A 21,598-nucleotide genomic window follows, 5' to 3' on the forward strand; every position below is an offset into this window, starting at 1 on the left:
TGGCAGCGAACTTGAAAAATCAAAACAACAACACAGGGACACCATCTCTGGATTGCAGGTTATTGTTAGTTGGAATGCTAAACAACCCTACAGAAAAACTTTTCTGAAAATCTCCATATCAAATTCAATTTTCGTTCAAACTATTTTTTGACAGCTGGAAAAGCTTACCTTATCTAATCTACATACCTTGGCAGGTTATCGAGAAATTTTAAAGAGAGATGTGAGCCGGTAACATGGAGTGATACTTTCTCAGCTGTCAAGAAAAACATCACAGCAGCTTGACAGATAACTAAACTCCATGTTGCACTCTTAATTAATCGATTATCATTTGACAGCAAAAAAAAAAAAACATTGCCCGAATCACTGTCCGGAATAGATCCGGCAGTCAATTTTTACTGGTTTAACGTTTGTTTCGGGTGCGCCAAAAGTTAGGTTATGTCACATTTTTAAGACGGAGTCGTTTGTTTACAAACATGAGATTTTCACGGATATTTGCTAAAGTGGAAAGCAAAACATTATAAATGGGCATGAGACGGAGTGAAAATAAACAGTCCATCCTTCCAAAACAATTACATTGTTTTGTTGAATTTTGTGAAGGGGTCCAACTAAAAAAAAATTCCTCGAAATTTTCAGAATTTGTTGATTATTTTTGTTAAATTGAACAATAACAGAACACATTGAAAACATCGGGGAATGTTTACAGTTTTTGCGCCAGAAAAAAAAATGCCTTTAAAAATGTGTATTGTTACATCTTTTAAATGTAATTTCATTGAAAAAAATCATCGAAAAAGAGGTAAAACTCTACCTTTTAAAACTTTTACAATCCATATTTTGTTTTACTGAATAGTGAAATTTACATAATTTCAAGCAAAACAATGCAAATGTATCAAAGATGAGTTGTAAACAAAGAGTCCATCTTGCTCACGTCAGTTGATGTTTACATTAGGAACAAGCAAAGGGAGATTTTTTTTAAATTTTGTCTTTTGCTAATTCCCATATGTTTTACTTGATTAGCTGTGCAAATACAGTACTTATACAAAAATTCGCAACAATTTACAATTCACTCCATGGCTAAATCAGGCCAATCTTCCGTTTCAAGCTTTCAAAATTCCAATATTGTTTTTAATTTTGTTCGAGCGCACACGCTTAATTTAAAATAATCAATTTCTGAACTATTTTAACCTAGATTTCGTCAAAACCGAACCTACCCTGGAATGAGTTTTGGAAGTTTTCTTTTTAACATATTACTGAGTTAACATCACCCGTTTTTCAGAGTCTTTCACTAGAATTCTGAGAAAAAATTACCCAGACTCAAGTAAAATAACCCAAAATGCGGTGTTCAATTGGGTCTAAAAATTAAGCTTAAATTTGCGATATTATTGTTTACAGCGATAAAGCTTATTTAAAATTGATTTTTTTATTAAATTAAAAAAAAATGCGCGGCTATTTTTGACAGAAAGCATTCCATTTGACAGCTTGTTCCAAGGGTACCATAGTTGATCCATCGTAAAATGTTGACTTGTAATTTTTTATTTGCATGAAAATGCAAAAAAAGTGATCAGAATTTTTTTTTTAAGCCGTGTTTTTTTATTTATATAGGGCTTCAGGACCCATTCACCCAGAAATGAATGAACAGAAGAACTTGTCAAACTCATTTCTGAGTAGATTAAAGTTTGAAGAAATCTGAGTGAAAATAATTCGAAAATGAGTCAATTGAAAAGAGGGTATACGTTCCTGTTTTACACGAACTGCGGTTTAACGACTGACCTGTCAAAAAAGGTAAATATTACGATTCAATTAGGGAACGTTCTATTATTACGTAATTCGGCATTTTCAATCAACCGATTTTCAAAGTTACTTTTTTACACAATTCAGTCAATATTTTTACGGAGACCAAAAAGGGAAACCAAACAAAAACATCTTGAGCTCTTTTTTAAAGATCTGATGAACAAAATTTACATTTTTGGCTTTTTAGTGCCTTGAGGCAGGGGCATATTTTTTCTATCAATAAGAACTCCAGACGTTTTTTTTTACGGAGAAATTATAGTTTTGAGGATCAATCATAATTTTTCAAATTGTTAAAAAAATCATTGAATTTTCATAAATAAAAAATGCTCTAAAAAAATATTTCAAAATTCATTTTTGAAATCGAAATTATCGTTATTATTTTTGCATAAAATTCACCATTTTCTAGTTCTTAATGTTTATTTACGGTTAAAAACATGTATCTTTACTTTGTCTAGATTTTAATGTTTATTTACGGTTAAAAACATGTATCTTTACCCCGTAAAGTGTTTCGAATTTACATTTTGACCATTTTTAAATGTTAGGGTTGATTTTGAAATTTTTATAGCTTTATTTTAAGATGATCGTGAAATTTCACAAAATATTTTTTCAAGCGTTCAAAGCCAGACCAAAAGTTATGGAAATATCGCTTGCTGAAAAATACAGGCTTAGTTGGAAAACACTTAACAACCTTTTTTTCTCACTTTTCTTTCAGCTAGTCAGAAAAAAATTTGAAAAGGACATAGGTACATGGATTTTTTTTTTATATCTGAAAATCCTTAGAATTTAAAAAGAAATAAACCATTTTTAACGATGAGACTTGAAACCAATGCATTAAACAGTTGTTTTCGGTTGCAAATTGAATTTTCCATCAAATACTTCAAAAAATAACTAAGGGAGCATAGCAACCAAGGAAGTTGTTGTCTTCTTATTTAAAAATTGTCAAACATACGGACGGACCCAATCCTGCTACAATCTTATTGTAAAAATAGTCAACTTTTGTTGTAAATTATTTTGGAGACAGTAACATTGCGGATGAATACAAAGTTATATCGTTCTCGTAATTTTGAAGGTATTAAAATATAAGTACCAACAATCTTGGCTTTGATTGATGTGCACCATTAAGTAAAAAATTACCTCACTTTGTATATTTTATGAAAACACGCTTTTCGTAAAAAAATTAAAAAAAAAACTTTAAAAAAGGGTTTCCTATATTTCACCATTGGTGTAAAAAAATTAAACATGTTGGGTTATTCTTTTAAGAGTGTAAATATTTTTTGTACTGTCTTATATATTACCTACTACTTTGCTGAAAACGCTGAGTCGACGAATGTTTTCTAATATTTTGAAATCATTTTAAATGAACTACTGCCAAAATTGCACAAAAAGCAATAAAACATTATCAAAAAAATACAGAAAAAAGCTCTGAAGTTTTTACGAACGTATCGTTTCCGAGATATTTCAAGTTGAAAAATGAGGACTGATACGATGACATGTGAAAAACCCATTTTTAACAAGATTTTAACTTTAAGAGTCTGTAGTTCAGAAACCAGCAGTTCAATCAGCAATTTCAAATAATGAAAATTGTAGAAAATTTTATCTGCCTTTAGATATTTTGTTTTCTGCTTTTTCTTCATGAAATATTTTTAAAATGCAGCAAATTGTAATATTTTTTTGTAATTTTACCTTAAACTTTCGAATTCTATTTGCAAATGTTTAGGTTTACATAATTCTTAAAAAAAACATGCCACCGGTACCAGATTTTGCACCATCCAAATCCACTATGGGAATGAATAGCGATAAAAAGTAAAATGAATAAATGGGATTTTTTAGCGTATCATTTTTTTCTGAAAAGTCCTAATCAAAACAAACAACTTTGCCTGAGACACCAAATCGATCAGAAAATCCCTTCTAAAGGTTACAGGTTTTCTAATATTCACAAGCCCATTTTTAATTAGAGCTCACAATATTTTATGGATTTTTTTTTTTGACGAAGGAAAAGATTTTTCAAAATATAAAAAAAAAAAACAAAATAAATAATCTCAAAGAAAAGGCAAAGTTCTAGAAAATTACACAAATCCTAAATGAAGCTTAGATTGCTGATGTTATTGTTTACAGCGATAAAGCTTATTTTTCTGAGTACAATGACCCTAAATCAAATTTGTAAAATTTATCTCGCGGTCCCTCTTGACAGAAAAGTTCCTACTTGACAGCTCGTTCCAAGGGGACCATAGTTGATCCATCGAAAAAATGTTGTCTTGTCATTATATTTTTTTTGCATTAAAATGAAAAAAAGTGATCAGAAATGGTTTATGATCGTGTTTTTTTGCCGTTGTACATAAAAATTTATATAGGACAATTACAAAAAATATAAGTAAGACAAATCTTGATTTTGATTTTAAACGGAACTCGTAAACGATTCGAATCGAATTCATGTTAAAAATTCGAATAAGGCTTTCTAGTCAGAAAATTACCAACACATTCAAAGTATGTGTAGGCTGCTGGGATATCGTTTTCATCAGATCTCCTATTTCTTTCTAGCAAAAGTTTTTTGCAAGGCGACTTCTAGCTGGTTTTTTTGACTGACCGCCCGATATGTCAGCCAACATATTTCGCAGGGCTGTGACATCCCGAGCTCGATCGTTGTTTACATCAGGACACTGTGACGAGGAGTTCGCAATTTTTGGGTTAAAATATATTTTTTTCACTGGGCCTAGAAAGTAATTGTAATTGTTGAAAATTGATTACAAAGAGTAGGGGAAATTTTATTATCTTTAACAAGCTAAGGAATCGGTCCAAACTTTAATTTACGATATGGAGAAAGGTTTCAGATTTAAAAATACTTAATTTCCTAGCCCTTTAACAACAATTTAACATCTCTTTAACTCTAACAAAAAATAAACAAGAATAAAGCAACCTCATTGTGCGAACAGATAAACAACCAGCAAACTGCAAGGAAGCACGCCACTTCACCCTCCCTTTCAGAAGTGGCCCCCGCTGGCAACACTGTTGCTGCCGTTTCATCCTTCTCGTGCAGAAAAGCTCCCCCTCAAAAAAAGAATGAAAGAAAGTTCAAAAAACCAACCGCCAGCAGCGATAAGGAAGCCATTGCTTTACATTGTTTGCAATCTTTTCCACTTGTTTCTACCAGAGAGCACGATCCAAATGTGTGCGCGGAAAATTAACTTTTTAATTTAGCTGTCAAAAATTCCCAAAGGGGTGACGGGGGGTCGTTTCGCTTGCGCGACGGTGGCGGCGCCACCGTCGCCGAATCTGACAGTTTGTAACGTCACGTCGCAAAAACAAAACAAATGTAAAATCAAGTTTTGCGGTGGTTGCGCTTCTGCGAAGCAACCAGTAATAAATCCAAACTTTTCTTCATCAAACGATAGAGTGACAGTTTTCGGGAGGGGAGGTTGGGAAAACTTTAGCTTTTCATAATCCTGCTCCGACGACTTCCGGTTGGGGGCTGCTGTAATGTTTGCCAACGTACAAGTTTGCTCGTTTATCGTGCGGGACTCTTACAGAACGTCTCCTCCAGGTGTGTGTGTGACGGCACACATACAAACGCTGTGTATGTGTGACACCGAACTTGGGTCTTTCGGGGGAAGAAAAGAGCAGGTTAAGTAAAAGCTCATCATCATCACGACTGTGTCGCCGCAAACGATCTCTTCACGCCCGGTTTTCGTCGTTCCTGAAGGGGGGAAGCAAGGCGGAAGAAGTGTGATTATCCTTTAATCCTCACTTGTTTAAACAGGAGGACTTTTTTTGCCGGAAACCACGACAAGTCCAGCTGTCCAATTAGTCCTGTCGAAGTTCGAGTGGTTTTATACCTTCAGAAACGCGCTCGTTTTACCTCCTGTCAGTGGAGACAAAAAAAAGCCTGAAGGGAGGACTCGACAAATTCCTTTCATGTTAATTTCGCACAAAAAAAAAGTTACACCTTTCTCACGTCGAGATGGCGCGCTGCCAGGTGACATTCCTGAAGGGAGCTGGGCGGGCAAGTGGTGTGCAAACAACATTCTTGTTGTCGCCGTCATCTCAAATGTCCGCGCGTTCCTGGAATGGCACGTGCAGGATGACGACGCCAGAAAAAATGGCGCTGAAAGGTGACACGTGCTCGTTTCTTTGCGTGTCGAGAGCAAATAGTTTAGCGCTGATGAACGGACCGGAAGTGGGGGTGCTTCTTCTAATGAGTTAAAGAGGGTTAGGTTAACCGACTTGGTTGAGAGGAAGTGCAGCAAAAGTGCTCTTCAAATGCTGATTTAATGTCGATTTAGGGCGAAGAGGCATTTAAATTAACATTCTTATGAGATTAAAGCTCCGTTCAAAGTGTTTGTTTTGATCAGGTAACCAACTGTCACTTTGCACACTGATTGCAACCTAACTTATTTCGTACAAATTTAACCCAAGTCTTTAATGCTTTATTTTGAAAAGGATTTGCGTTTTGTTGATTGAGATCAAGGCTCCGTTCAAAGTGTTAACATTGATCAGGTAACAAACTGTCACTTTACACACTGATTGCAACCTAGCTAATTTCTTTCAAATTTTATCCAAGTCTTAAATGCTTTTTTTAAAAGGGTTTTGCATTTTTTTTAAATGAGATCAAAGCCTCGTTCGAAGTGTTTGTTTTGATCAGGTAAAAAAGTGTCACTTTACCAATGATTGCAACCCAACTAATTTGGTTTAATTTTTTCCCACGTCTTCAATGCTTTATTTTGAAAGGTTTTTGTATTTTTTTAATGAGATCAAAGCTTTGTTCAAAGTGTTAACATTTATCAGGCAACAAACTGTCACTTTACACACTGATTGCAACCTAGCTAATTTCGTTAAAATTTTATCCACGTCTCCAATGCTTTATTTCAAAGCGGTTTTGGATTTGTTTAATGAGATCAAAACTCCATTCAAAGTGTTTGTTAAGATCAGGTAACAAACGGTCACTTTGCACACTGATTGTAACCCAACTAATTTTGCAAAATTTAACCCAAGTCTTCAATGCTTATTTTGAAAGGTTTTTGCATTTTTTTTTTTATGAGATCAAAACTTTGTTCAAAGTGTTAAAATTGTTCAGGTAACAAACTGTCACTTTACACACTGATTGCAACTTAACTAATTTCGTACAAATTTTACCTACGTCTTCAATGCTTTATTTTGAAAGGCTTTTGCATTTTTTAACGAGATCAAAGCTTTGTTCAAAGGGTTCACATTAATCAGGTAACAAACTGTCACTTTACACACTGATTGCAACCTAGCTAATTTAGTTCAAATTTTACCCAAGTATATAATGCTTTATTTTGAATGGTTTTTGCATTTTGTTTAATGACATCAAAACTCCGTTCAAAGTGTTTGTTTTGATCAGGTAACGAACTGTCACTTTGCACACTGATTGCAACTTAGCTAATTTCGTAAAAATGTTACCCAAGTCTTTAATGTTTTATTTTAAAAAGGCTTTGCATTTTGTTTAATGAGACCAAAACTCCATTCAAAGTGGTAAAGAACTGTCATCTGCACGCTAAACGCAACCTTAAGCAAACTTCCTTCAATTACTACCCAAATTTAGCTCCACCGACAAAGTAATTTCTCTTCCCAAATCGAACCAAAAAAACAAACCCAAAAATCGCAAGCGCCAATCGTTTCGGGCTCCTAAACTGAACCATAAATCTGTCACACGTTCCTTATTTCCCAAATGTCACAAGTCAAGCTGCTACTGCTGCTTGCACAGCAATTTTTTTTGTTCTGCTACTACTGCAACGTTTACTTTCTTCGATTCGACATACGACGATCCGAGCTCTCCCGGGAAGGGACGGACTGGGCTCCCCCAAAACGGTTCGAAATTGATTTTTGATACAGTCAATTTGTTGCACTTTTCGGAGCGGGGGGATACATGATACGACATGCTTTTGGGGTTTCCTTTTCGTTTTTGGATTTTTCCCCAGAAGGGAATTGACTTCTGGGACGTGGACGATGGAATTCTTTTTGGGAAAGTAGTTTGAAGCTTGACTTTAAGCAAAAAATGCTTGAAATTTGGCAACCCTGAATTCTTATACAACTGTCAACATTGCACACTAAAAGAAATCAATCAAAATCTCAAAAAAATATTACATTTATCAAATTCACATAACCATCTTTTAATTTTCGACAAAACCAACCCGCAAAACAACCACAACTCACAACTCTCCAGAGGGGTTGCCAAAACGATTTCACTCCCCCCTAATCAGCGACCAAAACCTGGCAAATGCAGTGTGAATCGTCCACTCTGATTGCAATCGGCCAAATCCTCCTCCGCCACGCTCCACGCCAAACATCATTATAAATGCATAACTCAATCCATAAACAAACAATCGAAATTACATTATTCGAGAGATGCGCCCGTCGATTTTCCACCCGCCGTTTTGCAGAGCCCGGCAATCGTTTCTCATTTTCCAAAAACTCACAGTTGATTTCCAAGGCTGACCAGCATAGAGTGGAATTGGAGACAAAAATAGTTTTCACATTTTTCTTTTCACTTCTTGCAATTTCATTCAAATTTGGATTTTACTGGAACTCCCAAAAACATATTTTTTTCTCTTTTGACTAAATGTAAATAAATAAGTAAGATTAGATAAGCGTGTAAAATACTAGCTGTTCGATTGACAGTGCCAAACTACACTTACCTTAAAAAAAAACTTACCCAAACATAAATAAAAATTACTTTAAAGCAAAACTGTTTTTTCTGGATTTAGCGTGTAAAGTGACAGTTCTGCACGGTCATCCGAAAATAACTCATTTCAGTATGTTTTAATACTAAGATTTTGTCCACCGAATTTTTGGAAAAAATCGGAATGAAATTCGCGTGAAATCACTTTGAAATTAGTTCTTTTGAATAAACGTGTTTAAGTTGGTTCAATTAAGAAGCTTATTGATATTTTCAAAAGTTTTGAACAGGTTTTAAAACGATTTCCCAACTTTGATTTAATTATTTTATTGTTGCACTGTCAACCATTTCTAAATATCGTTTCACTCAAAACTGAGTGAAAACAAAAAAACATCGATTCATAAAGGAGGAATTAGACTGTGACAAACAAACAAACTCTCCCTTTTGACAGTTTGTCTGCTTCGCAAGCTAAATTTTAGAACTTTATTTGAAAAAAAGAGTGCTAAAATAACTCCGAAATGAGTTACATAAGATCAGCGTGCAGAACTGTCATTTCACACGCAAAGTCCAGAACGAACATTTTTCCATTTCTTTTTAAGTCGTTTTTTTAAGAAAGTTAAAATTAATCACTTTTTTCTATTTTTTTTTTTTTAACGAATCGACTTAAGGAGGTACTACACTATGACAAACAAACAAATTCACAAATGAATTTGTTTAAAGAAACGTCAGCCTGCATAATTTTGGCTTTGAAATTTATTTAAAAAAAAGAGCAAAAATAGTTCTGAAATGAGTTATTTTAGACCAGAGTGCAGTACTGTAATTCCACACGCAAAATCCAGAACAAACATTTTTCCGTTTTTTTAAGAAAGTAAAAAAAAATATTTTTTAACAAATCAACTTAAGGAGGTAATAGACTATGACAAACAAAAAATTCTCAAATGAAATTGTTTACAGAAACGTCAGCCTGTATAATTTTTGCTTTGATTGCGAGTTTGCCGCAAACTTAAAAGTGCGAGTTTGTTTGCCATAGTCTGATGCCTCCTTAAGTTGATTCGTTTTGAAAAATAAAGTAAACAAAAATGAACAAATTTTGAATTTCTTTTATGATCGTTTATGATTTGGCGTGTGAAATGACAGTTCTGCAGGCTGATTTGAAATAACTCACTTCAGAAGTATTTTTGCTCTCTTTTAAAATTAAATTTCTGAGTTTTATTTCGGCTAGAATAAATTATACAATTTTGAATGTAATTCACCGTAAACTGAATGAAAAAAAAAAAACAAACCCCAATTCTGAATAGTTTTACTTCTAGAGAAATTTGAGTAAAAATACTAATTTCAGACATATTGTCTCAAGTTGTAATTAACTCAAGTATTACTAAATTTGACGAAAATACAAGTGAAACTCATATAAAGAGTAGAATTATCCCGAAGCTGTTTCGAGGAAATCTGTGTAAAGATTGCTCATTTCAGAGTTGTTTTCGCTCTTTCTACAAATCAATTAACGATCTAATCCAAGGTGTCTAACTCACGAGTCTTGGTAAATATTTCTCTCAAAAAGATTAACATTTATGCAAATAGTAAAACACGCTAAAAATAGTGGAAAGACAACGTACCTTAGCCCTGATTAGATTTAGTTTCGATGAAATTTGAGTAAAAATAACACATTTTAATGTGTTTTTTCCACATATAATGACAAAATTGGTCCTACTCAGGTATTCAACGCAAAAAAAAACGAATCAAAATCCATTACAATTTGAGTGGAAATAACAAATATTTTTACCCAGAGTTGATTTTGATTTTTGACAAAATTGATCAAAATTGAGTCTAAGTGGATTTTACGCAAAGATACGAATCAAAATTCATTTAAATTTGAGTGGAAATTTCCCAATATCTGTGCATGAGCATGAGAAATAATTTGAGTGAAAATTACCCTTAACTGAGTGAAAAGATGAATAAAAATTAACCCAGAATTAATCTACATTTTTGAAAAAAAAAATGTTAAAATACGAATAAAAATTCATCAAAATTTGAAGGAACTGGGTAAAAAGACAAACCAAATATTTTCATTTTTCATTTCATTTCAATTATTTTTTTAATCACTTATTTTTAACCCAGAATTGATTCTGATTTTTGATAAAATTGAATCTAATTCATTTCACGCAAAAAAAAACGAATCAAAATTGGAAATAACCCAAAACTAAGTAAAAATGCAAAACAAATATTTTTACTCGAATATAATCTTGTTTTTATACAAAATTGATTAAAATTGGGTCTTGATGAAATTCACGCAAAAATGCGAACCAAAATTCATTGAAATTTGAATAAAAATTACTCTAAACTGAGTAAAAATACAAAACAATTATTATTACCAACAAATGATCTTACAATATACAAAATTATTCTGACATTAGCGTGTAATGTGACAGTTACACACGTTCATCGTAAAAATCAGCTTTCCAGAGTTTTTTTTTTCATTTTTTTTTAAATTGAGACTGAGTATTTTCACGATTAAAGTAAAAAATATTAAAATTTGAGCGGAAATTACCACAAAATGAGCCACTTGAAAAGATCTTCCAGAGTATATTCGGTTTTGACGAAATCTGCGTAACAAAAATAACACTAAAATCAGTTATTGCTTATTAGCGTGTAGAGAAGGTTTAAAATTTGTTAGCTGTCATTTTAAGAAAAGTGTTGCCAATTTCATTTAATTTTTTTTTAGTTAGTTTTTTGATTCTCAATCGTCATTTTAAAAGTGTTGCTAAATTTCTAATTCTTTTTGGACATTTAAAACATATTTTCAACAAAAATTAGAACATCGTAATAACCAATCTATGGCTTCGCCCTCTTTCGCCGGTGCGCACCGCTATTTGTGGGCGACACCTCCGTGGCCAAACCCGGGGCGGACAAAAACCAGAGGATAACGATTATATGCTAATAATGGTAAAAGGCAGTCGCGCGCGCAATATGATTCCAACTTCCTGGCGACCTCGAAGCTTGACCGCACAGTTGACGCCGAAAATTGCATGTTGGCAGTGTTGCCAGTTGGTCGATTTGGCTTTTTTCAAGTTTTATGCAATTTTCTGAAGAGTTTTGATGTTGATGGCAACACTGTCCAAACCAAAAGTTCAAAATGCCATTTTCGTCCTTTTTCAAAAATCATGTTTGTCAGAGTAGCAATTTACAAAATTTGTTTGCAAAATTCGTCCTTTCCTCTGGAGCCACCACCACCCAAAAAATCAGTGCCTGCAATTACACAGTCTGCCCCGGACGTTTGGGAGTGTGTTCCGTCCGCACAAAAAGTGGACATTGTCCCACCCCCTCCCGAGAGGCTCTTCTTTTGCAGCCGGAAGAATCCGGCAGTTTCGATGCAGTCCAGACACATGTGTGCCGTGCAGTTTTGCAATAATAAAATTATGATGAAAGAGGGGCGGCCTCTTTTTGGCCAGAGGACTTTTTGGGGTTTGAGACAGTAAAGGGAGTGCAACTTGGCAGCAGATTGTCGCCCCCGGAACCGGTTCCGACAGCTGGAAGGAGGAGGGGGGTTGCTTTTTGATGATCTTTTACTTCTCGATGGAATACTGCAATTGAATTAGGCTTTTGGATTGGAAATAATGGGGGAGAATCGAAGGGGACAGTCAATGCAATTTGTATGAATTTAATAAGGAAATCGAGGAAATTGGCTTTATTAATAACGCAGACTTGTTCTGACTCAATTTTGAGTTCGATTTTTTGAAAATGTGTAGAAGGATAACCTTATTTGAAGTAAACAGAATTTTGCGTGTAGAATGACAGAAAAAATGTAAACATAAACAAACTGACAGCAAATAATTTCCGAACTCAATTTTGAGTAAGATTGCTGAAAGGTTGCAGAATAACCTTATCTGACGTAATCACAATTTAGCGTGTCGAATGACAGCTCGCGATAATCGTTAGTCGGGAAATGTAAACAAAAACAAACCAATAGAGGATTTCCAAGAACAAATCTCCACCAATCAAAACCAACCCATTTCGGATAGTTTAAATCCTCCTCCGTCAATTCCGAGTTAACTTCCGCCCCTCCTCAAAAAACCGATTAGCAAATCCCCACATCGCAGCAACCCCACAAACCCTGACAGTTCCTGCCAGGAAACTAATTATCCGTCAATCTTCACCGTCATTTGTCACCCAATCTGGTCCCGCTTACAGGGAATGCTACGCTACACGAACTGCACCGGGCAGGATTTACATTTTTAATTGGGCAGCCGCCCGACTCCGATCCACCAAGGTTGGCCAGTCCGGTCATCAATGATATATTCCGACTAGGACCGGACTCGCCTCGGACTCTGCCGATTTCGCGCTGGCACTTTTGCAAAACAATAGCTAATTAAGTTTGAATTTATCAAATTACTCTGGATGGGGACCCCCGGAAATCGTCTAATCGATCACAGGAGGCTACGAACGGCGGCGCGTCCTCTCAATAGCTCATTATTGGGGGGATTTTGGGGTACGGGAAGGTTGTTTTTGGAGGTTAACTTAAAACTAAACTGATTTTGACAGTTCTCGGTGGCGATTTGTTTACGTTCGGAGAGGGCGTAACTTGGTATGACTCAACTCAGATTTTGCCAAAGTTGAAGCTTCTCAGATATGAGTAAGTGAGCTGTCAGATTTAGGTCAATTTCACTCGAATCCTGAAGAATTTCACTCAAATCCTGGTGAATTTTACTCAATTAAAATTGTGAAGAAAAAGGTAAACACAACTTTATGGTTAACTGAAAACTTACTTAACTTTATTTGTTCAGTTTAGCGTGCAGCGTGACAGTTCTCGTTGTTTCTTTGTTTACGTTTGAAGATGGCTTACCTTGGAATGACTCAACTCAGATTTCGCCAAAGTTGAAACCTACTCAGATATGATTAAGTGGAACAACTGTCAGATTTGAATAAATTTCACTCAAATCCTGGTGAATTTCACTCAAATCCTGGTGAATTTTCCTCAATTCAATTGTGAGTCAAATTCACCCAAAATTTGACAATTTCCAGTAATTTTGGGTGTACCATCTTGGTTCCCATGTTCGAGTGGTTCACTCCGTACCAGGAAAAAAGTAAACACAATTTTATGGTTAACTGAAAACTTACCTTTATTTATTTGTTCAGTTTAGCGTGCAGCGTGACAGTTCTCGTTGGTTCTTTGTTTACGTTTGTAAAAGGAGCTAAACCCAAAGACAAGAAGTGTAAACAATCAATGTATCCTGCTCAGTTCAGTTTTTGTTTACATCTAGAACGAGAATGGTGCACTGTTTGTTTACATCTCGTATGCTTTGCTTAAACTGGAAAATCCAAACTGAGGAAGTCAGAAAATTGACAAAATTAAGTGAATTTGCTTAGAAAAAAGTAAAAATTGATTGAATTCACTTATTCATTTTTTTTAATCCTGAGTAAATTAAACCCAAATCTGACAGCAGCTCCACTTACTCATTCCTTAGTAGGTTCCGTTTTGACGAATTCTGATTTTTTTTGCAATTCTGATGGATGCATTCACAACTCCAGCAGAACAAACGTAGTGTAAACAAACAATGCATTTGGCTCATTCTTACAGTTAACATAAACCGACTTGGGCAGAAGACACTGATTGCTTACACTTCGTCTTTGGTTGTTGGTCCGCTTCCAACGTAAACAAAGCACCAACGAGAACTGTCACGCTGCACGCTAAACTAAACAAAACACTGACTTGAAGCTGCAAAACATAAACAAACCGATTTTTACAGTAAAAAAAGATGTAAACAAACTTAAATTTTGTTGACACTTCCTGTAAACATCTGTCAGAGTGACAAGAGGAATTCTTGTTTGTTTACGTCTGAAGTTACGTCATTTTCGGCGAATTTTGAACGCCATTTTTGACAGCTCGTCAAAGCAATCGGCAAAAAACGCCCAAATCTCCCCTAACGTCATCCGTGTAGGCTTTTGCCTGTTCGTTTGACCGGACAAAAATATGGTCCTGGGGCGTCCGTGGTGACCATGGCCATCGCAAAAAGGCCAAACGACAATTATCATCGTAATTATAATTGCGCTATGGCCGGCGGCCACCTCCGGCGTCGTGTTCGGGCCAGGGTTTGGCTGGATTCTCGGTCCCGAAGGGACAATGTTGATGTAATAAGCCTTTTTCAGCCGAAATTAACTCGGTTTTGTGGCGATTGGCACGTGGCTTTCCGGAGGTGAGTTTGGCGTTTTGAGCATCGAAATTTTGAATTTTGCCTTTAACTACGGGATTCTTTGTTTACAAATTTGTCAAAACACGTTTTGACAGTTTCAAACAAGGAAACTGTCAAAACTGTGTTTTGACAAGTTTTTCAACAATATTTCCTGCAGTGCAATACCAGCTTAATGCTTTTTTCAAGGGTATTTGATGATCTCCTTCGACATTCAAAACCCCCAAATTCCACGACAAAGCTTGATTTAGTGACTGTTTACCCGGGGGTGACTGAAATTACAATCACACAATCAATCCCCCACCGAAAACAAGAACTCTTTTCTCTAGTTCTTGCTCGTCAATCCGGCCCCGCGCGACACTGACAAACGTCTCCACTTCCGGCGTGAGTGATTCTCCGAAAACAAAACAAGCCAATGATTCCCGGAAGTCCCCAAACGAAGATGCATCAACAGATTGGGTTCTTTTTCTTGCAATCCTTCTCGCGAGTACAGGGCGGATTTGCTGATTAGAATTATAGCTAATTCAATCGTCAAATGTCAAAAAATTTCTTCACTTGACAGCTGTCACTCATTCCAGTTAAGGTGGTATTCCACTCGAGAAAATTGTGTTTCGTCTTGTTAAAAAACACAGTTTGACAGTTAATCCCTGACACCTTAATTCGATTTCAAACTAGCAAACCCCCGCTGTAATCCCCGTCTCCAGCAGGTCTTGAAACCTTCGCCGCGAGCCAAATTCGATCCCGGATGTCGGGAGGACTTCCCTGGGCAAAACACAGAAGAAAAACTGTCCTCGTAGCTTTTGTTTTAATTAGTTTTTCGCCGACGTGTACATCGCGCGGGGAATCCACCCGTGACAATACGCTTACTTAACCAACCCTAGCTGCTCCTGCTTGAACTTGGACTTTCTTCTTTGGCCACGGGCGCGGTGCACTTGACAGGGCAGGCAGCAGGTTTGACTTCCATAGAAACGATGTTGCGGAACGGGGTTGGGAAGGGTTGCCAGAGTTGGGGAAGTTTGTAAAATTTAATCAATTATAAATAAAATATTTAGTAATGATATCAATTAATAAAAAAAAGAAAAAACTGGCAACACTGCCCAGCACTTGATTTTTTTTATAGATTTCTGAAATAAACTGTTCAGACCGAGATTCAAGCGGTATTAGTTGTATTTATTTTTTTTTAAGATACATGTTGAAAAGATATTTAATGCAAACTGGAAACACCTCCATGATTCTGTAGAAAATTTGTTAGCATTAATTGTTTCTTATTTGAAAAGATCTTATAAGCATCGGAAGTCCCACAGCTTATAGGACGTTTTAAAAAACTCTAGATATAAAATAATATATCTTGAAAAATTAAAATAATAAAAAATGCTGAGTATTTTTCCAATTTTACTTGTTAGTTGTTTATTTTTATTTGACACGAAAACTTATAAAGCTGAACCTAATACCAAGTCGAAGAACAATTTACCATTATAAAACTAGCAATATTTTGAAATTCTGAGAATTTGTTTTGAAGTAACAATTACCACAATGTATGAAAAAGTGTACCTAGTTAATTTACATCAGAAAACTGGCAACTCTTTAACCTCAGAAATATTCCAACAACATAAAAAAATTGACTTTTCTAATAATGATAATTAATATTTACACTTAATTTATGTTTTAATCCAGACTATTGGAAACATTTCCCATCTTGAAAATTCTTCCACAGAAATTAAAAAAAAACTGGCAACACTTCCAATTCTAGTACTCAGAAGACGATTATTGATGTGGATGTTTTCAAACAAAAACGACCAAAATTTTCAGTAATTCTATCAGTTCCACAAATTTTAGTTACAAATCTGGAAACTGGCAGCACTTCTCGGCTTCTTTATTCACCTTCAATATAAAGCGTTTCCGGAAATTGCTTTCTAAAAATAATTACCAAAATTTGCAGAAAAACAGCTGAAAAAATTTGGGTTAAATGTTAAAAAAATGATAAAGTTTTCCAACTTCCAAAGTAAAGCAAAAAATAAAATAATTATTTAAAAGGGATTTCTAAAAACTAGCTAAAATTTCATTAAATTCAATCAAATATTTTGCAATTTGAAGTTATGAATGTTTACATCAAGTTGAACAATAATTACTAGCAACAATTTGATTTCCGATAAATTGTAACATAAAAATAAAAAGAAAACTAACTCTTGAAATCTTTGTTAAAAAAAATATCTGGCAACTCTTCCATCTTTGGAATTATTAAAAAAGCAGACACATTTTTCAGAAAAAATGCCTTCTTAAAAAAACTATCAATATTTGCAGTAAATTTTGTTTTCATTCTGAAAACTGGCAATACTTCCAAAGTTCTACTGCCGTTAGAAATAATTGATAAAAGGTCTTTCAAACAAAATCAACCCTAGTAAATTTATCAGTTTCACAAATTTAATCCAACTTTGTAAACTGGCAACACTTCTCAGCATTTAAAATTAACCCTTCGGAAAACGAGAATTTTGGAAACATGCGTTCTAACAAAAAATTTTCCCTAATTTAAAAAAAAAAAAACCTTAAAAAATCAAATTCGAAATTCAACTTTCCAACTTCCAAATCTTGGAACCAAAATTTCGATAACTGGCACAACTTTTCAACTTCTAAATCTTAGAATCAAAATAAAAGAATTCTAAAAAATAAGAATTTCTAACAAAAAATATAAAATCAAGCATCGAATAAAAAAAACTGTTTCAAAAATTTTAAAACTGGCAACACTTCCCTTAAAAAAAACACCCTACTGTTCCCAAAACTAAGTTGGTTTAGTCGGTTGAATCAACCGACGAAGTTGGCTGAAGAATCGGTCAATGGTGCACCCAACTCTTATGGAAACTTAACACAGGCGTCAATCAACGGATCGGTACACGGAATCAGCCGACTTTATCTGACGAAATCAATCAATTAGTTGGTTGATTAAAAATTCTTGTTCCTTGCTGGAACCAGTTGGTCGATCCGCTGCAGATAATGAATACGATTGTTACATACCCTAAATCTCCTGACCAACTCCTGACTGTTTCTTCCGGCGGCAATCTTGTTTTTGCAACAGCATCTGAAAATAAAAAAAAAGTTCATGATTTATTGCTTGCTCTGCTAGAAGTGTCCGGCAAGGTTCATGACGGTTCCACATATTTCTTACCACACATTACATTGCAAAAACTTACATTTTGATGGATTTCTACAACATGCTATCAATTTCACTGCGTAATTCACTTTTTTTATTTGCCGAAGAAAATTGCAAATATTTTCACTAAGTCCATTTTGTAAACAATACGCATCCAAACTTAGTCGGTTAATTGATCGGCCGTTTTTGGAGGCACCTGATTTTGTTGGTTGATGGCTCAGATTGAGAACTGTCAAACTTTTTACAGGGTAGTATAGGTTTTCTAAGAAAAATTACTAAAATTAAGTGATAATTAAAACAAACTGTTTTTAAATACTTTTCCTTAAAAGTCAATTAAGGAAAATATTTTTTTCTGAGAAAAAATAAGCTTGAAAGTGCTCCTTATTTAAAATTTTGAACTAACATCTATGACAAAAAAAATCTTCTACTAGGAAAAAAATGTCCCTGGCTTTTAAGGAAAAGTATAAAACATTTGCAGTTAATCAAAATTATTGCAAGAGTTAATGTGCTTATTCTGAAAACTGGTAACACTTCTTAGTTATAAATTTTATTTGCAAATGAAAATAATTAATGAAGGATCTTCAAAAAATACTGCAGTTTTCAGTAAATAAAAAAAATGATTAACAAATATTTATTTAAGCGCTGAAAGCCCTCTTAGTTTCTAAATTCTGCAATGAGAAGACACAATTTCTTCTAAGAATATCAACCAAAAAATTTCCAATTTCCAAATTTAGCATAAAAGTAAGATAATTATTGAAAAAGGGCAAATAGAATATTGAGCACTGAAAAGTGGCAACATTTCACAGCTTTTAAATTTTACCACTAGGAGGCGACTTTTAAATGGCAAAAGTGTCTTTCCAAGAGTAATTATCAAAATTTACGGTTGAAAAGAACAGAACTTTAACTTAAATTGTTCGAACTGGCAACACTTCCAAAATTGAAAATTCAATCACCAGAAGCCGTATAATCCTCAAAAATGTCTTTTAAAAATTAATGCAAATAAGCTGGAAATTTAAATCGAAATTATATATTATCATTTAACTCAAAATCCAACAAACCGGCAACACTGCCACCCTCCTTCTAGCTCGCTCGCAACCACCAGAAGTCGACGGACGTACGACCGACCGACCAGCCAGCCAGTGTAAAACATGTCTTACGCTACTTCTCATGTTTCAAGTTCTCATAACATAAATTCTACAAATCCACCCACTGGCGCGAACTGGCACGTGCACACTGGGGTGGGGCGCGCGCGCCATGTCCCAAGGACGACCGGAGAAGCTCTTCCGAGGGGCTCGACGATGGGGAAATTTTATATTTAAAACAATCCACGGGAGAGATAGGTGGGGGTTTGAGGATGTACGGTTGCTTTTTTTTCGTTGGTCATGAAGAGACTTCAACGACGTTGAAGGGTACAGTTAGGGGGAGTAACTTTAAATTTTGATTAAATTTCAAATTTGTGACAAAAATTTCTTTTTTGTTTTTGTAAAAAAGACAAAAGTTTCAATAATTTTTTGAATAAACTTAAAACAGCTCTCAGTTACGGTTCCATCAGCAACAGCAGCGCTTTTTTTCCCTGTACCACAAACTAGCTGCCAACACGCGAAACTCTCACCGGAGGGGGCGGGCGAAAAGTGAAGCTGGCAACACTGGAAGAGCAGCTCGCACAGACAAAAAATGGGTTAGAGTACAAGTGGTTAGAAAAAAAAGGAGAGGAAAAAGGAAGAGCTACTTCTGATGCCACTTCATAATCATATTTAAGGCTTAACTCGACGAGAGCGCAGAGACAGTGAGAAAAGAATGTGTTATCCCTTAAAAATTTTAATATCTGGTGGCGGAATGAAGGTGTCAGTAACTTTGAGGAAATTAAAAAGAAAGTAACTTTCGGATAGTTGTGGACTACGCAAAACAACCAAGCGGCTCCATTGAATTATTCTGGTGTGATGACTTCGATGGAGACGCAGGGTAGTTAACCCTTAAATTTTCAACCCCCAACCAAGGTAAATTATTAGGAATGAAAATGTATGATTATGGCGGCGTGAAACAAATGTGTAAATTTTAAAGATGTGATTTCATTTAAATTTGGCTTCATTTTTTAATGAAAATGTTGAAGCAAACCAAAGAAATGAAATAAATACAAACTTTTTGCAAAAATTGCAAAAATGTCCCATTGGACTCAATTTTGCATTTTTGGTCGATGAGACAAGTATGCATTCAGCTTAAATTGTGTAAAATCAGAGAATAATTTTAGACAGTTTAAAAGTCTAAAAAGCGCATGGTACAGCAAAACGTCCCGGGTCAGAGGAGAGACCATGTTGAACTAAATATTAATTTTCATGCTGAAATTCTGAGAAAAAAAAAATTATCTAGCCATACACAGTAGGAGAGCGTGAATCTTAAATAATTGTACTGTAATTTTGCCACTTATGATTTAATATTACCTTTTTTAACGTAAATTAAGATTTTTTTCAATTCTATTTTAAAAAATACGAATTTTCTAATTTTATTATTAATAATATGCTTGCGATGATTTTTAAAGCATTTATGAAATACCAATAATATAAAAAAAAGTTTATGAAAATTTGATTATTATTTGTATGTTACAAAAGAATTCTAGAAAACATTAAACTAATATTGATATTTTTCTTGTAAATGAAAATATAAAAATTTGCACAACTTTTTAGCCAGTTAACTTAATTTAAGATAGAACGGAAAAGAATTAAAATAATTAAAAAAGTAGAGTTGAAAATTTTAAGGTGTAAATATACCTCCTTTTTTATGTAATTTTACCATAACTTATATGTAAAATCAAATTACAAGCAAAAGATTTTTGTTAGTTTCTGATACCAAATCACACCCATTTCTGACACAAAATTTGTCTTGACAGATTGAAAGAGCTTTTTGATGTTCATTCCTAATTCTTCTCAACATATAAACAATCATTAATTTACTTATGTTTATAATCAGTTGACCTTCACTTTTCAACAGAGTGGATAAAAAAAGTTTAATTTTGGTAGGCAGAAAACGTTATGGTGAAAGCAGTTCACAAACACACGCAAAAAAAAATTCAAAAAGCCGAATTAAAAAATTATAGGTCTAAATTTACCTCTTTAACCCTCTACCGCCCAATTTTTTCGATTTTTTTTATTTTTCCCGTTTTTAGGAGGTCATTTTGAGCAACTTTTGTTCCACGCAAAACTTTACGTCTCTTGTATGTTTTTCTTGTTTCATTTTAAGTATTTCTGTTCCCATTTATCTTGTTAAATTTATGTTTGTTTTTGGTAGTATTTGGCCTATTTTACCACCTAATGTAATTACATTTTGCCTATTTAATTTGTTCACGTTTCTATTGTCACTTTTTTTTAAATTTTTGCTTGTTTTCGCATTTTCTACTATAGAAATTCACCATCATCATTTAAATTTAAAATATCGAATTAGATCGAAGCCCGTCTAAAAAGGGGTAAAAAAACTTTTTGAAAAAAATTACATCAAATATATGTAAATTTTACCACATTCCACTACACAGTTTTTAACTGTGAACAGTACAAAAAGCGAAATTTTGTTTTTTTTTGTGGGCAAAAATACATACTCAATATTATTAGTTGAAAAAGACCAACTTGATAATTACAGGTGTAATATTACATAATTTTGATGCAATTTTACCGTGATTTTAGTGTAAACAATAAAATAAAATAAAATTACATGAAATAGAAGAAAATTTTACCAATTTCTGATACAAAATGACTAATTTTTTCTGACAAAAAATTATTGAAAGATTGAAAGAGTTTTTTGATGTTCATTCCGGATTCTTCCCAACATAAAGGAAGTCATAAATTTACCTAAGTTTCAATGAAG

General features: G+C 34.3%; 1 protein-coding gene across 4 annotated transcripts in view; it reads left to right on the top strand.

The window, feature by feature from the left end:
- The window catches only part of LOC120416924 (sex determination protein fruitless), a 456,860-nt gene that overhangs the window by 407,733 nt on the left and 27,529 nt on the right, over nt 1-21,598 (top strand). The window lies entirely within an intron of this gene.

Source organism: Culex pipiens, chromosome 1, assembly GCF_016801865.2.
Source record: "Culex pipiens pallens isolate TS chromosome 1, TS_CPP_V2, whole genome shotgun sequence".
Classification (NCBI taxonomy): Eukaryota; Metazoa; Arthropoda; class Insecta; order Diptera; family Culicidae; genus Culex; species Culex pipiens.